The following is a 15,040-nucleotide window of genomic DNA, read 5'->3' as shown; positions in this document are numbered from 1 at the left end:
AACCAGCTAAACATTATATCAATAAAAATTTGGTGAAATCCTTTTTTAAAAAACAAAAGGTTGTGTGTGGCTCCCAAGTCCGAATGAAGTAGAACTTCTTCTTACTATTACCCGTATAGCACTACATGTTGTATGAGTACTTTTCTGCATAACAATAAACAATTATCTTAATCTTAATTATATGCTCAATCTCAATCTCAATCTCAATGTTAATCTCTTTATATTAATCTTGATTTGAATCTGAATCAATCTTAATCTCAATTTTCATCTTAATCTTAATCTCAATCTCAATCTTAATCTTAATCTTGACCTCAGTATTAATCGTAATCTTAACCTTCATCTTAGTCTTACTTTTATTCTTAATCTTAAAGGTAAATTTAATCTCAATCCCAATTTTAATCTTAATCTTAATGTAAACCTAAAGCTAGACCTTAATTTTAATCTTAATCTCAAATTTTCATCTCAATCTTAATATTAAATTCAATCTCAATTTTAATATTAATCTTAATCTTCTTCTTAGTCTTAATCATAATATTAATTTTGATCCTAGTGGTAATCTTAATCTTAATCTAAATCTAAATCATAATATTATTTGTAATCTTAATCTCGAGTTTTAATCTTATACTCAATCTTATTCGCTGTTTCCTCTCTCCTACTGACGCTTTTTTGTTTCGATGTTTTGCATTTTTATATTATTAGGGATTAAAAATGAAGCAAACGTTATATGAGTTAAAGAAACAGTTTTAGAAGGCCTTCTGAAGTGCGTTATACAAAAGCCCCCTTGAAGTCCGTCTATGGGTAGCGAAACAGAAGCCCTTCAATTTGTGACACAACATAAAAAAGGGAAAAAGTCAAGAGAGAAGCCTCGTGACATTCAGGAAGGCTTTTTGGAGAGCATTCTAACTTCTGAAATTATCTATTGTGTTGGATCAATGAAAGCATACAGCATACGCCAATATCATAGGGCACCAACATTTTTTTTAAGGTATAGGGTACGGGGTATTGGCTACCGAAAATTCACCACATCATTAAAATTCATAAATGTTAAAATGTTTCCACTTGTCTAGTCTCATAAGACTAAACAGGTTTAGGAAAGTTTTCATGTCGGGTAAGGCGCGTTGCCACCTTTTGAAGGTATTTGAGAAATTGTTGATTTAGAGATATTTCTCATAAATAGTAAAAACTTTAAGTGCTGAAATTACATGAAATATAACAAGATTTTTCACCATTTGAAACTTGTTTGAAAACCTTTACCAGGCAATTAGGTAAGGTATATATAAATTTGTACCTTGTTATTATTTACAGTGTAATCTTTATATGTATAATATGAGGCTGTCTATACCGATATCGTGATAAGACAAAGTACAGAGCGTATACATACAAGGAGAGTAAAATAGTCAGCTCTGGGACTGGCCCGGTATTTTCCGCAGTCAGGTTAGTGGGATATACATACGTACGTATATGAATAGATATGTATGTTCGATGGGCTCACCAAAACTGCCTGGGTATGAATTGGCATACATGTGTCGCTCTTTTAAGCCCATACATACATGCATACACTCATACATAGAAGACAATCAACGTTTCGTATTTAGTAGAAGGCACATTGCGGCGCTTTTTGACCAAGCGCAAATTCATAGGCCAAACAGTTGATATCGGAACTTGGTGGCATTTGGTTGTGGAGTGCGCGTTAATACTACTAACTACTTAACGTATTTTCGTTGGCTACAAAACGAGCACGAGTGTGTTTATAAGCACAATCAAGTACTAACTCTCGAACCGACGACGGTGTATTACAAGTGGATGGATGCGCGCGCGATTTCTCTCTCAATTTTGCCTGAGTGGTAAATGTTTTTTTTTTTTTATTTTAGTTGTGCTTCGAATATACTCATTGAATACTTATACAAAAAAAAATATTTTGTGATTTTTGGTGTGCTTGAAAAAAGTGAAAAATATGAAAATTGGCTGAATACTTAGTAGACAAAAAGCGTTTCTGCCGATAAATTTTGGTAAAGAAAATAAATTAGCAAAAAAAGCAAAAGCGGGGGAGGCTGTGTGCATGCGGAAAAAAGTGGAGTGGCGTTAGCTAATAACTAATAGACCGAAATCGCATTTTCGTTGTGTTATATTTGTTGGTAGGAAGCCATCGCAAAGGCTGTGGGGCCAGGCAAAGTGGTAACACACAGCAATAACATCAAAAGTATTAATATAGGAAAATAAAATAAAAAAACATCATTAGAAGCTCAGCTGGCTACACAGCTGCATCAACAACCCACTTATTTTTTGCAGCTATTAATATTTTTTCTATGGTTTTTTATTCTTGACTTCGATTGCTTGCGATTGTGATTGTCCTATGTTTTTTTTGCTTTAAATGTCTGTTGACCCAAAAATTTTGCCATTCTGTTGGACTGTTTTGAGAAAGTTTGTTGCGTGTTGAATTGGTGAAAATATCTACACTGCACTGACTCTTAACAATATTAAGAATCAAACACAAATTAAAGTATTCTATCGAAAGAAAATGAATAAATAAGAAAATCAATGAACGGCACAACAAAAAAGTTGTAACAATAAACTATTTAATGGTTTGAATAAACCCGCAAACGAGCTAGTGAAACCGACCAAAAATAAACTTTTGCTTTGCAAGAATTTTATGTAGATATGTATAGTTGGTGACAGCCAAAAGGCAAAGAAGCGACGAGCAGCACAACAATACAGCTGGCTGAGTCTACATAGCACCACAAGTGAAAGCAGCGTGATTGTTGGGCGGTACGAAAGTACAAAATAAAACGAAACAAAGGAAAAAATGGCAAACAAGTCGCTTTTAGTTGAATCGTTTTATTTTAATTTGGTATCTTTTTATAAGTGCCTATGCTATTCTTGTTTTTATTTATTTATCGCATACAATTTTGGTTGTGTTTACATTGGGCGCGCTATGTGCCACAATGAATGGGTGGTGTTGGTGGCGGCGGAGGCGGCGAGCACTTGCCTCATAGCGCTCGACCACTGCCACTGTCACTGCCACTGTCAACAGACGATGGCAATAGTGTGACGCCAACGCGCCACACACACCTATCTATAAAAATATGTCTGTATATATGTATATACAGAGCTCGTGTGCTAAGCGATTGTTTGACTTTTGTGTTGTTATGGTTTTCAGTTCAGTTTTGTTGCCATTCATATTTATTTAATTGCTGCAAAAGAAATCGATGGCCATCGAGCATTTTTAACATTGCCATAAATCTAAGTAAAGCGGCAGTAGTGGCCAAAAAGAAAAGCATAATATATGTATGAATATACTTATTTTTATAAAGATACTTGCTGTGGCTAAATAGGAATCTAAATTAAAAATGAAAAGTGAGAAAATAAAGGAAAGTTTCGTATACATACATATGTGTGTACATATATGTGTCTGTATTAACTTTGAAAAAATAATGCAATTATAAAATATAATATAAGTGTTTTCCGCTGCTTTCATAACAAATTAAATGAATTATTGCAATTACATACATATATACATACATACATATATGCTTCTAGTTATTTGGCTTGTGCTATTTTTATCAATACCCATATACTATTTAGATATATACATACACACATACATATGTATCTACATCTTTAAATGCATATATGTACGCATGAATGTATGCGCACCCAAGCAAAAATCTGCTTTTTATGTGCTGTCTGTAATCGCTCAACATACAACATATTTATATACTAATAACATGTCTACATAAGTACATATGTATGTATATGCATACATGATAAAATACATACGTACCTGTTTAGCTATTCAGGCTCGTCGCAACGTCTTATCAATTATCCAATAAATGTCAGTGCCACCGGTCAACGCGACAACAGGCGGACAAAGTATTTTGTACACTCTAAATATCGTTTATTTATACATATCTACTTACATATGCACAGACATAAATTATAAATACATATGTATGTATTCAAAAATATTGCAATTTATTTACATACTTACTTGTACTATGCATGTTTTCCTACATACAAATTTCTTACTTAGCCGCTTCCAACAGACAAGCTGATTGACAGACAAGTAAAGTGACTTAGTAGTAATGATTTAGTTATGCCGCTGATAAAAATAATGCCACTTCAGGGTTTCGTAAACTTTCATGCTCGTGTACACTTATGTATGTACTATGTACATATGTATGAACAGTAGAGCGATCTAACAAAAAATTTTCCCAGATAGGGTTTGGGGCCGCTTCAAAAATTTGTCCTCTTGCCGAAAGAGGTGCTACTATCATAGTTTACGTTTCTAAGTATGAATTTAAAGGATGCTCATATTTTACTCTAGGAATCTTGTGTACATATATTAATCAAAGAATTGGTTAAGCCACCTAAGAACATTTTAAATCTAAATGGTCTAAAAAATCAGGACTGAACTAATATTTACAGTGTTCGCATGAGGTGACTTTCTAGGCAATTTAAGAGGCGATTTGTTGAATCAAAAGTTGGCTGCACCCCAACTTCATTCGAAGCGATTAGTTGAAAGGCCGTTCACACCAGGCGATTGTTGCTTTCAACTAAATGTTGCCTGTAAAATCGCCTCATGCGAACACCGTATAAGGGGGTGACCCGTTTTCTAGGATGCAATTTTTTTCCCCCATACAAAAATTTGACCACTCTAATGTACGGTGACTCAATCAAGTGACCACGTGTTGATTTTTTTTTAAATGCTCATATCTAATGTATTTCGAGATCAACTTTGTGTTATTTTTCTATAAAAATACCGTTCAGACTTTAACCAAAACTATAAATTTAAACCACAGTTTCAAACTTAATATAAAATTTAGGAAAATTCAACAAATCTGAATCTGAATGAAAAATTTTAACTTTTTAATCTGAGTCTTTAGAAAATTTTTGGGTATGCGGTTTTATATACAATTTTAGTCAAACAAAGAGCAAGCTCCAACAGGTTAAAAAATTGCGTGGATTTTTGGGATTTGTTTTTTTTTTTGGAGACTGCTTTTGCGGTAATTTTTACATACAGGTACAATTTACAAAAAACTGGCATTGATTTTTTGGAATTCTGTTGCAAACCACCTCCTGCATTTTATTTCATAAGAAATTCATGCAAAAAGGTGAAAAAGTGTAAAAATCCGTCACAAAAAAAACTGAAATCTTAAAAATCGGCGTGATTTTTTAGCCGATTGAAACTTCCTCTTCAAGCTTGGACCATATTTTTATACAGAAATAACAAAACAAATTTATCTCGAAAAACACTAGTGATATTAAAAAAAAAATCAACACGCGATCACTTGTTTGAGTCACTGTATGTGTAACAACATTTGCATGTAAAATATGTACACTTATGTACTTCGAGCTGTAAGCTGTTGTATCATGTGTTGCCTTACTAGATTTTTAAATGTCATTTTAAAGTGATAAGGTTTTTAATTGTGTACCTGTTTGATGAAAAAAAGAATTTTCACCAACTACATATCATTATGTATGCACATACATATGTATCTACTTATTATGGCACTTTTAGAGACAAAAACCTGTTGATGATAAGCGCATTTAGGAAGTTATTTTTTTAATTATTTACAACGTCAAAGTTAACGAATTTCAATAACTAACAAGAAAGGACTATGCCGAAGACTTTATATCTTTAATGAACATCAGAAAATTTTAGCCTAACCTATTACTGCGTTTTAAATTAGTTGTTTGGTAGCTAAACAAATTATTGAATACCTGACTGTGACAATGGACGGCATACTTACAGTCTGAGTGCTGTTTTCAGCATGCGTTGTTATACCTTTCTTGAACATGAAATTTATTATAACTTTGGTCCAATCTTTGTAAGTATCAGAAGAAGAAGAGAAATACCCATGCAAATGTATAGCAAATTGTTCAGAACGTTCATTAAATCTATGAATACGGTGCACTATGGTCTGGCGACTATCATTTGCTGGCCAAAAGTCTAGAAGTAACGAATTTGATTCGAAACTTGGCCTTTGGCGGTTTTTGAGTTTGCTGATTTCGAATTTGATGTCAGATTTTCGAAAATAAAAGTGAATTTTATAATTTTTTCTTTTTCACCAAAAACGTATACATAAGGGGGGTTTTCGAGTTCGATGGCTTCAAATTTGATGTCAGATTTTTTAAATTGAAAATGGCGGATCCAAAATGGCGCTATCCCAAAAAAAATTTTACTTTAAAAAATTTGTTTAATTTTTGATGTATATTTTTTCTAATCATAGCTGCTTCAATTAAACACTTTTGCTTTTAGATATAAGTACCACGAGAAGATAGAGCTGTAGGACAAATGTTTAATTTTAATTTTTATAGCATTTAATTAGCAACTTAAAAAAGTTAAATTTATGTTTATTGATTTTGTTGAACAGGTTTTGCCTCCCGACATAAGAAGAATGATTTGATTGATTGAATGCATGAATTGATGCAAAAACCATAGATATATTTTAAAGATGTATGTATTCTATTTTATTTGGTAGTATTTGCACTGTTTACTTATTGACGACCGAAACTTATTCCCACTCGCTATTGAAGGAAGTTCTTGTGGTGAAATTGCTTTTGAGTACCAGATTAGTGCCTAAAATTTACTGGAAAGTTGTCTGAAATTTAGGAATGCTTACATCTCGGTTCCCTTTATTTATTTAGAGCCCCTTATTTTATTTAAGACGGACTGCCCAACCACTCTTCTGTAGAGCCCTTCCAGTGAATTTATAGCTCATTTTTCACCAAATTATTTTCAAAATTCTAAAATAATGCCCAAGTTTTCGGGTTTTCTACTTGTATTTGTAAACGCAACAACGTAAATGATACTTTTTCCAGCTGCTATAGAGGGTGATGATTTTCGTATGAGAGCAGTACAGAGCTTCTACCTGATTTTCTATTCATTCCACCTGGTGAAATAGCGTGAAATCAACTCATTCAATATTTTTTTTTTTTTATACGAGCATCTCGAATTCGAGGAATGCAATTTTAATGAAGTTATAAAAAAATAATACATCATCGTTGCACAAACAACTAAAATTAGGAATTAAAAAAACAAATTATATTAATTACGATCGTAAAAAATTGATTGTTACCCGCATTGAATTGACATTAGTTCGCTGATTTTTATCAAATGCTTTTGCATTTTGCAAACAAAAGATAATGATATAAATTGAATTAAAATGTATTTCAAAGGTACGAATACAGCTGAAATTTAAATATGCAAGCACTTCCTGCTCAAAGTTACTGTCATTTTTGCACATTTCTCATAAATGTAAAAAAAGTAATTGGCTTATTATTGAAGTTAGCAAGTAAACACACAATTATACAATGCCTATAATGAACGAATTCGCTAAAAAGTCAAAGAAGAGGTTTTATATTTCGATTAATGCATTGCTTAGTCGTAAAATTACTTCAGTAATACTAAAATTCGATTTCCAAAATCAATTCAAGGGAAAATCACTGTGTAGTGTATATACAAAAAATTTATTTATCGTTTTTAGCATATGTTAATTTTATAGTGTTTAGCTAACTAAAAACTAATAAATCTCTATGTATGTCGTACTTCCCCCTAAATGGCTATATGAGTTTCCACGGAAAATACATATATTTGTACGTATATGTAGTATTTCAATATAAAGATTGCGAAGCTTTACTTTAGTGTAGGAAAAGTGTTGTAAAATTTCTAAATAGAAAAAATTGCTTTTATGAAATCATGTAAATGTAAAAAAATAATAAAATAAATAAATAAATAAGCACATGTACTCACTTTTACCGCATGCTAATTTTAAAAGTAATAAATTCAATTGCCATTTGTTTTGCTATTTTTGCAATTTACACTTAAAGCATATCTAAAGCGTTTTCTTTTCTACTAAAAATGTTGCCTTTTCATTGCCTTCTTCTTTGTATTTGTGCGCAGAGGGCACTGACAAGGCAATATTTTTCAGTAGAAAATAAATCACCATAAGTTAAGAACTGCGGTCAAAAGTCGCTAGGTTCAATAACAATATTTAGTCATATAAAGCACATTAAAGATACATATTCATATTGAAATAATAATCGTAGAGTGAAAGGTCTCATACGTACTTACACATATACTACTATACCGATCCGTTAGCTTTCTCTTTAGAAGGGAAAAAGCAAAGAGAGAAACTTTCGAAATGTTTATAATGTTATTATACGAATCTATAAAAGCTCCTCCAGAGGAAGATCTTTTGGCTGTGACTGATTTAGTAAATAGACTCGGGGTCAACAGGGATCTGAGACACTGTAAAATCTTTTGGTCAATCGCGATCTTAGACACCTTTTATTTTGCTCGTGTGCTTATAAAATCGATAGAATTTTTGATTATCACTGATCTATTGGTTATCTAACAAATAGCAGCACCTACAGTTTTACGCCGACTTCGGATTGCATGTGGCTTTTTATGAGAATCTTTTTCATGGCAGAGTTGTATTCGGAAATTTATCTTTATCTTATCCCGTACGATATCTATATTTTGATAGCTACTGATCTACTGTGAGATGAGTTATTACTAAATCGGGTTTATAGCCCAATTTGGAGCATAATATAAACATTATTGTTAATGTGAAGCATTTTGCTTTTGAAAATACTTTCCCTAGAAAACGCTGAAGTCGTTTAATAACAGTTTGTTTGGGAGAGGTATGAATACGATCCATAATTATCATTAGGGACACGAATTTCGATACCATACGATATGATATCGATATTTTGGCCCTTCGATACCGGTACTTTTTGCTCGATAGTTTTGAAATGATATTTTTTGGAATCGAGTATCAGAACCCTTACATCGTATCGAATCGCAAAGGTGCATTACAAAGTTAATGTGATTAATAATATATTGTACTTTATATTTAAAATAATTGTATTTTATTTAATTAATTTTTAACCTTAAATATGTTTTCAAATCTTGACGTTGGGCATTTCCAATCTGGCGTGCCGTGATAAAATTAAAAAAAAATAAATGAAAACGTCAAGATTTGAAAACATATTTAAGGTTAATTTTCGAAGTTCCAAAATGTAAAAACCCTTCCTGCTTTTTTTTATCAGCCGAAGTATCTGACGTCACGTTACATGACATAAGGTACGCTATTAAAATCTCCATTGAAACTTTTTTGTTAATACATATTGTTTTTAAACTAATTTTTAACGCCAATAAAATATGAATTTTATGTCGAATCTATTTTCTTTTTCGAATTTAGCGCACCCTAGCGGTTCCATATATTGCAAATCTGTACTGGAGTCGCCTATATGTATATACTTTGGAATTGATATGCAAAGCAATATGGATATATTTTGGGCTTTACAGAGCCCAATATTCATATATAATTTTTCGAATTTGGCATCGATATTGGGAATATCGAGTCTTTTTATCCCGATATTTTTACATCGATCATTGTTAGATGAACTTTAACGGCAGAGCTGGAACTTTTCATGTATACTAATTACAAAATCGTTTTTTAATGTAGAGAGGGGCACGACGAAGGATATCCATTCGAATTTATAGCGGCATTCGGCTCTGATAGCTAGATATACGAATTAGTATTTAAGATAGTCGTATGATTTGTGAAGGAAAGTATTCTTAAAAGAAAAATAATTTAAATAACTAAGCTCATGCAATGAAGGAATCTCAGGATATTTGGTTATCCTGGCTGCGTTGGCGATAGTCACGAAATCCATCAGTGCCTACTATTGTATACTCTCAATCATTTTCGCCAAGAAATACACAGTTGTGATACCAACACGACAGGATTGGTACAGCAAACCTCGTCATACATATACCTGATGTCATTAACATACAGACGCCTCCAAGGGGAAGAAGTTTTCTCATCAGATAAGATGTCTTTTCGAATCCATGAAACTTGGAGTGGAGTCTCGTTCAAAGCTCCAAAGGAAAGAAATACATACATTTTAGTCTCTCTCCAAAGGTTTGATACTGGCTATATAAAACCATCCTGTTATGTGGGATCATTCACTAGGAACGTATACTGTTGTCAAGGCTGTCCCCAAACGGATCCCTCTCCACACACATCCCTCCGAGGGGCGAATCGGAGCACGACCGCCTATGGAGTATAGGTCCAATAAATGTCTTCACGGACAGACCGAAGCTGGATGGCTGAGTTGGAGGTGGTGTTTTCTGTTAGCGTCTTTCAGGCGAAGGTGGCTACACACCAACATTTTGCCGATCAGAAGGATAAATATCTACTCTGATAGCCAAGCGGAAATCAGGTCTAGAGGCCTTAACCTCGAACAAGAAGGTCATAGGAGTTTCTCTAGAAACTTGCGGCCTGTTTCTGGACAGATGTGCTTATAAAAACCTCGACATGAAAAGTTTCAAGCTCCTTCTGGCCAGTTCTTGACCGCTAAGTGCCAGATCTCGATACTTACAGTTGTACTGACCGGACATTGTCCTTTAGGAACCCATTTGATGCGATTTATTATCATCACGCATCCCTACTTCAGCAGCTTTTTGTAGGTCGAAGTGGAATCATCAGCTAGACTAGGTTTAAAAACCCCGTCGCGCATTTCATAAACACTCTCGAGTAACTCTCCAATTTATGCTGCGTGCCCTGATGTTGGGACAAAAATGGTGGGACCTGCAGTTTCACGCCGAAAGGCAAATGGATTAAGGTGAGACGATTTTTTTATGACAGAAATGCACTCGGACGTTCACTATTTCCTGCTGAGGGGCTACTACTGTCAGACAAAAACTTTTTCTAATTAAGATACTGCACACACCCGGGTTCGAACCCACCGCTGCGAAGCGGAAGTACGCTCTTCTAACATTTCAGTCACCTAAGTCACTTTGCATTGGCCAACGCAAAAATTCTTTTCAGGCGCCTCGACGCACGTCGGGTATTTGCTAGTATTGTATGTGTATATCTAAATAGTTAAGTACATACATACAAAGTTTTTAGCATTTGAAAGAACTCTAAAATACTTCTAAAACCACTTGAGTTTTTTCACAAGTCTACAGACATACGTATGCGCATGCAAATAGTCGTCTTTTTATTATAGCGTAGATTATACTATATTTCCGTATTGCGTCTATAATTTCAGCGCAAATTTTCTTTATAAATACACACGTAAATTTACTGCATATAGGAATCGCATACTGCCAATTGCTTTCGTTGAATATGCCGACATTTAAATATGTAAATATACACATATACATATGTAGAAGCACAATGGCGCAGACAGTGAGGGGGAGAGTAGCGATGTTGAAAATGGCTTATAAAATAAGTATTTAAGCAATACATATTTTAGTTTCTTACAGACTGTTAGTATCAAATGAAATTTTATATTGCTTTAAATACACGTGTATATGCAGTTGAAAAAATTATGAGTAAAGGCTGGCGCAATCCCTTCAAATTTACTTGGCAATGTATGGCAATCAAAGCGCGAGATGCCAGTAATGGTGCAATCATGGATGCCAGTAGGAATGCCATAAGGTGTCCTACAAATACTTAACTTAAATGGCTTATAATGCCTTGAAGGCCTTGAGCGAATACAAAATGTGATCTGGTTCGGTAGAAAGGCACTACTAACCATCCCGTCCAAGAGCTTAATAATGAACAAAATCCCGACTATATCTCTACGACTGTAAAGTGTTGGCAAATTTATAGCTTCAATCGGCTTTTGTATGATGGGAGATTTAAGGTCGAATGCCATGACAAATTTTTTAATGAAAATACTAAAATTTTTTTCTGTACCAACTCAAGTCTGTCAGAATGCAGGTGAAGAGAGCTTTAGTGACTCACTTTAGATTATATTATTGACAAGAATAAGATTAGAATTGGTTACCTAAAAAACGTATAATTACAAACACTTTAATAGCCTGTAATTTTTATTAAAGGCAATTTCGTTTTTCAACTTGAGAAAAAACACATTCCGAACTTACTTATAATCCATTGATTTGATCGCGAGAATTGTAAATTATTCTAACTTTGGAAAAGTAGTCGAGAATAATATTACATATTTATCACCATGAAAATAATAATTTTTTAAAATATTAAAGACATTTTCAAACATAAGTAGTATCGATGTTGGGCATTAAATGAAAAAAAAATATATATTTTTAATTTTTTGAGTCTCCATAGAGGCATCTTCGATCCCTTTGCGACGCGCCTTAACCGACTCCAATGGGACAAAAATTTATAGATGAAAAAAAAAACAAAAATAAATTTAATTTTTGGAGTCTCTGTAGAGGAATCTGAACTTTTCCCCCTGTGCGATAGGCCTTAAGCGTCTCCAATCGCGACCAAAATTTATATGTGTTATCTGTATCCGTGATATTACCGATTGAGGGGGTGAGACTGAAAAAATCCCTCATACAATTTTAAGGACCACCCTAATGTACATATCTATATTGTAAAACACTATGGACATTCGAGAGGTTTTATGTGCAATTAATATTTTTGTGTAAAATGATGACTATTTGTGTCCTGATGGCTTTCGTGCGCGCACCGGGTATGATTCTAACCCCCCGCTCCCCCATTGTGATTGGCGAGCTACGTCACTGCATATGTAGACACATGCATACGATGGCGAGGTTGTTTTTATATGCAGTTTTATTAAATGTAATTTTGTGATTTTGCTGTTGTAGGCATTGTTATTGCCTTACTATCATTTTCATAGGAGTTTTTTTATTGTACATGCATAAATAAGTAGGTACATCATACGTTGTAATTTGTTGATAATTCAATGATAGCATACATTGGATTTTATGAATTTTTGTATGTAAATACTTGTATGTGGTTGATATGAATTTTCTGTTATCAGCGCGGTGACCACAAGATCAACCTTTACTACATTTCCTCTCTCACTTGCCAATTGCCAGTTATTTTTTGATCATATTGTAGCGATTCGCGTGTTTTGTTGTTTAAAAATTCATTATCAAATTCAACGCGAGGGGATTTTCAAAGATTATACGACTGAGATTTGATAATTTACGACGCGCCGCCGCACAGTGGTTCAAAACTGGAATTTAGTAGCCTTAATTTTTCACTCAATTCCATAATTTATTTTTCAAATAGAAGCTAATAAAATTTGCAAGAGACCAGTTGTGCCGGTTTTTGGAATTTTTGTTTGTTTGTAATAATTTTTTTAGTGCAAAGTGCAGAAAAAGTTGCAATTTTGAAGAAACTCGATTCTCCCAACACAAAAAAATAAAAAAATAAAATAAATTGAAATGCCATAAAAAATTATTTAATTTGGTGACAACTTTTTATAAAGCATAAACATTTTTTTTGTGATTTTTTTTTTTTCGTTTCGGGGGCACTCTAAAATTGTTTTCAACTCGTTTTTACTATGTAACATTTATTAGCTGTAATAGAAGAATCGATTTTTTTCAAAATTTGCTACGTTTTTTTTGCACTTTGCACTAAAAATTAAATATAAGCAAACAAAAATTAAAAAATCGGGCTCAACTTGTCTCTTGCAAATTTTTGAAAACAAAACTAGTGAAATTGAGTGTAAAATGAAGGCTCCAAGGAATCGTGAATACTAAATTCCTGTTTTCAGCCACTGTGCGCCGGTTTGCCGCATTTCTACGAAGATTATTCGGCGTTTAACAAAAATGTCAATGGCTTCAGTGGAAATAGGCAAACAAAAAAAATATCTAATAATCATTGGGTTTCAGTTGACTGAGAGCTGAGGTTAAGTAAAGTAAAAGCAAAAGATGAATAAAAACTATTGTGTATCTGTTTAAATTACTTGACACAAGTAATATTCGCGTCTACTCAAATAAAAATACTATAAACTTACCTACGATGTATTCTCACGCCACTCCCTTTTTTGCTGAATCTACAAGCTAAATATGTATATTGTGGTTTAAATATAAGTAAACAAATTATGTGTAGTAAACAAAAAATAAAACATTAATGTACATACATATGTACGTATGTATGAATGTATGTATGTAACAGTAGGAATAAGTACGGGGCATTAACAAGTGCAATATTTTTAGCGATAAAGTGTGTATGCAAATATATGCAAAACACGAACACACACAGACACATTTTTTTATATGCATACATACATACATACATACATATTTATGCATCTTTATATATTTGATACAGCAGCATTATTTACGATTTTAATTCGCATACAGCAGCCGTAATTAAATTAACAGCAGCAGTAAACTGAACAAGTGCCCCTGAACGCATATGAATGGATTGCGCAAAAAACGAAAAAGTAATAGTCATATTAAAAAAAAAAAAAAATAAAAAAAATAATAAATTATATATTGTGTATACATTCTACATTATCAGTGTTTGTCAAAAGTTGAAACGTCAATAAATTTCTCGAAGCAGTGGAAATTCGCTATTATTCAACAAGTGCTAATCAAATTTGCTACAAATAGGATTCAACAGAATTCGCATTTGGAAGTTGGTGGCGAACATATGTATTAAAACGAAAATGCTGTGCATAACTAAATAAGTGATGGTGAGTTTTTTACGCCTTTGTTATTATACAGATATATATATGTATATGTAAATAAGTATCTAGTATTAATTTTTAAGTTATTTAGGGGCCGTTTTCACCATCTCTGGTTAACACTAATCTCCAGTTAAACATTTTTACCTAAGTTACCAACCCAATATTAAATGAATGTAGTCAGTACTGTCGTTAACGATGTTTAACAGGGATTAGTGTTAACCAGAGATGGTGAAAATGTCCCTTAGAAGGCTTGTGCTGCTTACAAAATAATATGTGCCTAAGAATGTATATGTATATCCATAAGACCATAGTAAATATCCGCTTCTGATCATCAACAGATATTTTATTAGCTTCCCAATAATGGGAACCTACAAAATTGTAGCATAAAAATCGACTGCAGAGGAGGCACGGACTTGGTAAGTGGTTCAAAACTCTTCAAAGGGATGATGCATGTCTATCCTTCTATCGCAAACAGCCCTAAATACATACGGGGCGCGAAACAGTATAACATGTCTAAATCAAAGGAAAATTCGTTGAATCCGGCATTGTGTTCTTGCACCACTGTTATGGATAGTAGCACCGAATGGCAAGC

The 15,040-nt window shown here is 33.3% G+C and overlaps 1 long non-coding RNA gene across 1 annotated transcript; it reads left to right on the top strand.

Moving 5' to 3' along the window:
• Positions 1-1,654: 1,654 nt before the first annotated feature.
• On the top strand, positions 1,655-14,447 carry LOC118752289. The gene is made up of 3 exons (XR_004994663.1): positions 1,655-1,844; positions 14,088-14,202; positions 14,280-14,447. It is a non-coding gene; the product is annotated as an uncharacterized LOC118752289 (long non-coding RNA).
• Positions 14,448-15,040: the final 593 nt, after the last annotated feature.

This window comes from Rhagoletis pomonella, unplaced genomic scaffold (genome assembly GCF_013731165.1).
Source record: "Rhagoletis pomonella isolate Grant_MI unplaced genomic scaffold, Rhpom_1.0 Rhpom_scaffold_01367, whole genome shotgun sequence".
Classification (NCBI taxonomy): domain Eukaryota; kingdom Metazoa; phylum Arthropoda; class Insecta; order Diptera; family Tephritidae; genus Rhagoletis; species Rhagoletis pomonella.
Note: the sequence above shows the minus strand (reverse complement) of the source record. Positions and strands in the feature narration are given on the sequence as shown.